Here is a 5,474-nt window from a genome sequence, read left to right on the forward strand (position 1 = left end):
CTGCAAGAGGATATATATAGGGAATGGGAGAGTTTTGCTGCTGCCAAATAGGATCATTCATTATATGTCTCCTAGCAGGACAAATCTGGGGTACCACAGCCTTGACTGGAGAAGGTTCCCAGGAGGGACACTTGCCCTGAGTGGTCTTTCCTCCTACAAAAGGTCTCAGCAGAGCATCCTCCCTCAGCATTCGCACATGCACCCAGGCAGGACCTCCACCTACTGCTGCTTCCACAGAGATTACAGTCACCCTCCAGCAAGACCTAAGATTTTCCTTCCAGACTGCTTAAGTAGAACACTTAAAACACTGAAATAAATGGGACTGCCTGAAGCACACTGCTGCTTGGAAGGTGTCAGGAGCTAAATTATTCCAGAAGCACTGAACCATATGCTGTCAGGAGCGATCCTGTGTTGGCAGAGAGAGGATGGACAAAGCAGCCCAATAGATCCCTTCCTTCCATTGTAGCATCTATAATTTCTCTGTTAATGACTTGTAATCACATCCTACATGTCAGGACAAATTTTGATTCCTTGCTTGATAAAGCACTGGGGCCAGTCAGATCATTCAGCTAACTACACAGTTTAATACCTCCCCCAACACCAAGGCCTCCCATCCCACATTGGCCAGGACCATCTTTCTGCACCTCTACAAGGGCCCAGAGGGGAAGCGGGTGAGGAGCAGAGAGAAACATTCATTCTCCTCATTTAAAAAATGTAAAACATATTCAGTTCTGCATGTAATAGTGTTGTAAATCTTATTTCCATAAAGCACCTCCAGGGCTAATTCACAAGATGTTAATCATATTCCAGCTTCTCCCAGCTGTTAACTTGTCTGCAGGGTTTTTGATAAAAGATTTTGTATGCATTTTCAAGAAAGGCAAAATAGTACCTACAAGGACAAGTCTATATGGAGTAGAGATTTCTGAGCTCTGAATAAAGCCCACCTAGCAGACTCCAGAGCCCGCACGCTACAGGTTTCATTCCCCAACCAAACCTTTCCCAGCTCCCAACAGGGTTACCTCACCATCCTTTCAATGACACCCTACGGTGATGAGGCTTGGCTAAGGCACAGGCAATAATATATTTCCAGGTCACTTCCTCCAAGTTAAATCTGATTTATTCCCAGCCAGTTCATTGGCATCGTTCAGTAGCAGTACCCTTAATTATTCCTTTAAATCTCATTTCAAATTCCAAGCAATGCCTCCCTCCCCTTCTTCTAGCCTTCTGAAATTATAGTCTGATTTGTGGATAAACACACTCTTTCCCTTTATCCTATTTGTCTGAAAGCACCTTTTTCCAGGAAAGGCCTTGATTCACCCCTGTGTTGCACCGGGGAGGTGACAAGCTCTCAGGAGGTGTGGGGCAAGCCTGCAGATGCGGGGACTAGGAACACACTTGTCCCTGAGCAGAGAACGCCAAGCACATCAGGGAGGTGGGATTCACCTCATTGAGATGCCGCATGCACAGAACTCCCTTGGCAAGATGGCAAGTGACTCCAAGTCACAGCAGCAGGGGTGGCTGGGCTTGTGGCATGCTGCATTACAACATTATAAATCCTCTTCCATCAACAACCCCAACCTGCTGCCCCACATATGCATGCTCACTCTTCCCATAGGCCTCAACAAGTTGCTCCCTCCTCCTGCATCTTGCAAAAGAAACCCCCAGATCTCCAGGCTTGCACCTCCACATTTAACCTACCTGTTTTCTCCTCAGAGTCCCCCCCAGGGTAACTGGAGGAGGGCTCACCTCATGCCACCAGCGAGGCAGTGGTCCTGCTCTCAGCATCTTCTTCCCAAAGCTCCTTTTCCACATGCAAAGCCAAATTTGGGAGGATCTTGTCATCCAACTTCATCCACTAAATCAGCTTGCTGGCTAATCCTGTTTTAAGCGTGCTTCACATTCAGCAGAACATCACTGTTGCTGAAGAAGCCCCTCTCCTACTGCAGTGAAATTATACAGAACAACATGAAAACTAGTCTTGAACAGCAGGAGCCCAGGTGTCACAGGGAAATGGGCAGAGGGTCCCCAAAAGCATCTTCCTCTCTATTGTAAAGGCTATAAATATTACAAGCCAGCAGCCACCTGCTTTCATCAAGAATGAAGAGAGTTGGGCATCTTCCTGCTATCTGAACAGGTAGTTTGCAGTAGGGACAGGCAGGATTTTTAACCTGATACTCCATTTCTGAGTTAATCCCCTTAAAAGAGTAAATTTTAAAATGAAAAATGCTGCTTCATACTGAAAACATTACAACTAAACATCTGGACATTTCAAAGTGAAGTGCTTCAGCACTTCTCTATCCTTTTTCATCTGAAGGCAATCAGCAAGTTTGCATCAAAATCTCATTCCCTCAAACTGTGTCTTTAGAAAAATTCATTGCTATTACTAAATCTAGGAAAATTTTTCTTCTTTCTGAACAAAGGACTTTGGTAATAGAACCATAAGCATAGAGGAGACTGTTAGATAAAGCCACAATGGGTTGCAAGAGGCATATTAGGCCTTTTCTAATTCAGTAGGAACTAGAAGTTCAGGAATACCGGTTGGTGGGCAAATAGGGCTCCGAGTTTCAGCTCATGCAACATTCCCAGTACCTTTCCACAAAGACTAGCATCTGCCCCCCATTCTTAGGGGCAAGTGGTTGTGGTGGCAGTGCCTTAGGATCCGTCAGATCTACAGCAGTTCACCAGTCCCATTTTCCTGGATGGGGGACTAGACCGGCTACTGTTCCTCACTTCCCTCCTGCTCCTTTGCCGACGTGGTGGACTGCAACGGCTAGCTCAAGGCAGCCTCTAGACAGAGAGTCAAACCAGATGACTATACTTGCATTTCTGACAAGGCTTTGCCCAGGCTGCTGAAACGCAGCAGGGATGGGGTGACCAGCATTTACTGGGAAGAGGGACCTGGCTCCAAACCCACACTGAGCACAGAGACCAGGGAAGGTCTTACCTTACTGCTAAGTCGTTCATCTGTATCATTGAGAAATGAAAAAAACACCCAACCAAAACCAGAGTCAAAATACCAATTACTGCTGCTGCATTTTGGGCAGGAAAGCACAGTCTGTGCTCCAAACCCCTTTGCCTGTCAGCATCTCCAAAACTGATCTCCCCAAGCTCAGTACTGGCACAAACGGGTTGTCTTGGGGCTGCACCCTCATGCCTTACTCTCATCTGCACCTTTCTCTTCAAGGGAGCTCGTGCTGCCTTTCCCCTTCTCCAACTTTGACCACGTTCCTTCCTTTCTAGAAGCCTTCAGACTCAACAGTCCCACATTGTAGCTAATCCAGATATGCTACTCTCCAAATAAAGGAGAGAATTTTTCTTTTTTAGAAGCCTCCTTCCCACTGACCCACTGTCTAACATGCACCTGTCCTTTCCCTTCCCTCCTGCTGCATTGCAGCTTGATCTTTGACACCAGAAAATGGGAGTGTTTCAGGAATGCCTCACCAAAGGCAGAAAAACTCAAGAGCAGGCCATCTAGCACCATGACTGTACCATAGCTAAAACAGGGTCTTGCAACTTGCACAGCCTGCAAAACTCAGCAACTCCAGTTCCTTTTTCCAAGTTTCTTTTATTTGCATTCCTGAAAGATGATATTTTTATTCCAGCATTTCTGGAGTTTCCTCACTGCCCCATACAGCCTTTCACGTTGAGTAGATAGACTCTCCACATTATTACCTGTGGACCTTATTCACAGTCTGGATTTGTTTCCAGCATTTCACCTGGGAAAGCACCATTCATATTGATGCTATTACCTATGCAGTTATCTTGAATAAGGGAGGAAAAAAAAACAAAAAACAAAAAGAGACGCACTTCAAGTGCTATTAAACCTGTGTGATGCCAATAGTTATCTTTATGTTTTCCACTGAAGAGAGTATCTGTTCTTCACTTCTCCCTGCCCCCACTGAGGAATCCATCCTTCTCTCCCCCCAAAACCCCAACCCACCACATGTTTGACTGCCAATGATAGTTACTTAATAGTGCATCCCTCAGGGCCCCATGGTTGCAACTGAACAGAACCACCATGAGTTCTGTGAGCAGCTTAATTTGGTCATCTTGGATAATCTACTTGCTTTCTTAGTGTTATGTAATCTAAATTGGTTTTGCTGTTATTTTGATCTCCACAGGAAAGAAAATTGGTAAATAACTTTTTTTTTTTAAATCATGCCAAACATTAGCCATCAACAGACCATCAGCCAGTCAAACTGCCACCAGCAGAGATCACTGTAAGAGACAAAAGATCACAAGCTCCATAAGCACTCTCAGGCCAGGCTCAGGCAGAACTAGCACACAGCAGACACAGCAAAAGACAGACAGCTCTCCAACTGGTGACCCCACACCACTGTGGAAGTTCAACTTTCCTTTAGTGAAAAGATGTTATTAGCCCATATAATGACAGTGTGCCCTTGCACCTCTGGGAGGGAACAGAAACTCAGGACGTAACTCCAAGGACAACCCATTCCTCTGGCCCCCAGAGCCCAGATCTGCATGGCCAGACACAGCACCCAGCAAGCTGTCTTGGAGATTGCATACTAGCACCAATCCCCACTTGGAGATTGCATACTAACACCAGCCTCCAGTACTTGGGAAGCCACTGAGGATGCTTCCCTCTGCTGCTGCCACCAAATGCCATGTCCAACGCAAGGTCCAGAAACATTTCAGCCCCTGAGCAACACACCCTGAGCACTGGCAGGGAAAAACTAGCCTCACTCTACTCTGAGCTCCAGGCCCAAGACAGAGCCAAAGCCAGCTTTTCTATACCATGCTGCTCCCCCAAACCACTTCCTACCTTGTCTTTTCTTCTCTGATGCTTTCTCTCCATCCTCCTTACCACCTATCCAGACTCTCAGGCAAAACCTTAGCAATAGCTTCACATCTTTAGGCCCTCACCTTCACAGCTGGACCCTCCTGCTTCACTCAACAGCACTGCACCAAAACACTTACCTAAAAGCTTCTATAAGGAAAATGCACCCCAAAACCCACCACCAACATAACAAGGGCTTTTTCCCTTTTAATCCTAACTCAGTACAGCTGTGGCAGACAGGGCTGATTGAACAGGACTGGTGATCAGCAGAGTGATAGGCAGCCCTAGTGTAAGCAAACACCAGGCCTTCTGAGACGAGACGCTCCTGAATCGTGAAGGGATGCCAGTCAAACATCACCTCTTTTTTTGTTTCCAAATATGATATTTTAGGAAGTCAGGGAGTAGCGTACTTGCTGTTTAGAAAGCATTGTTCATGTAGGAGCACTGTAAGGCTATATTCAACTCCACAAAATATCTACAGGTGTCATACAACAAAGCTCCTATTGTTGTTTGCTCCCAGGATTAAGATAGTTTGTGTGCTAGGGCACAACTCTTCTAGCAACAGAGATCCTTCTCCTTACAATTCCTAGTTTGTGAGTTCAGCTATCTGCTGTTTCCTGGCCTTAAGAAAAGATCCACCCTCCATTTCCCTCAAGCCAATCTAGCCATTTCTCAG

This window comes from Struthio camelus, chromosome 11 (genome assembly GCF_040807025.1).
Source record: "Struthio camelus isolate bStrCam1 chromosome 11, bStrCam1.hap1, whole genome shotgun sequence".
Taxonomy (NCBI): Eukaryota; Metazoa; Chordata; class Aves; order Struthioniformes; family Struthionidae; genus Struthio; species Struthio camelus.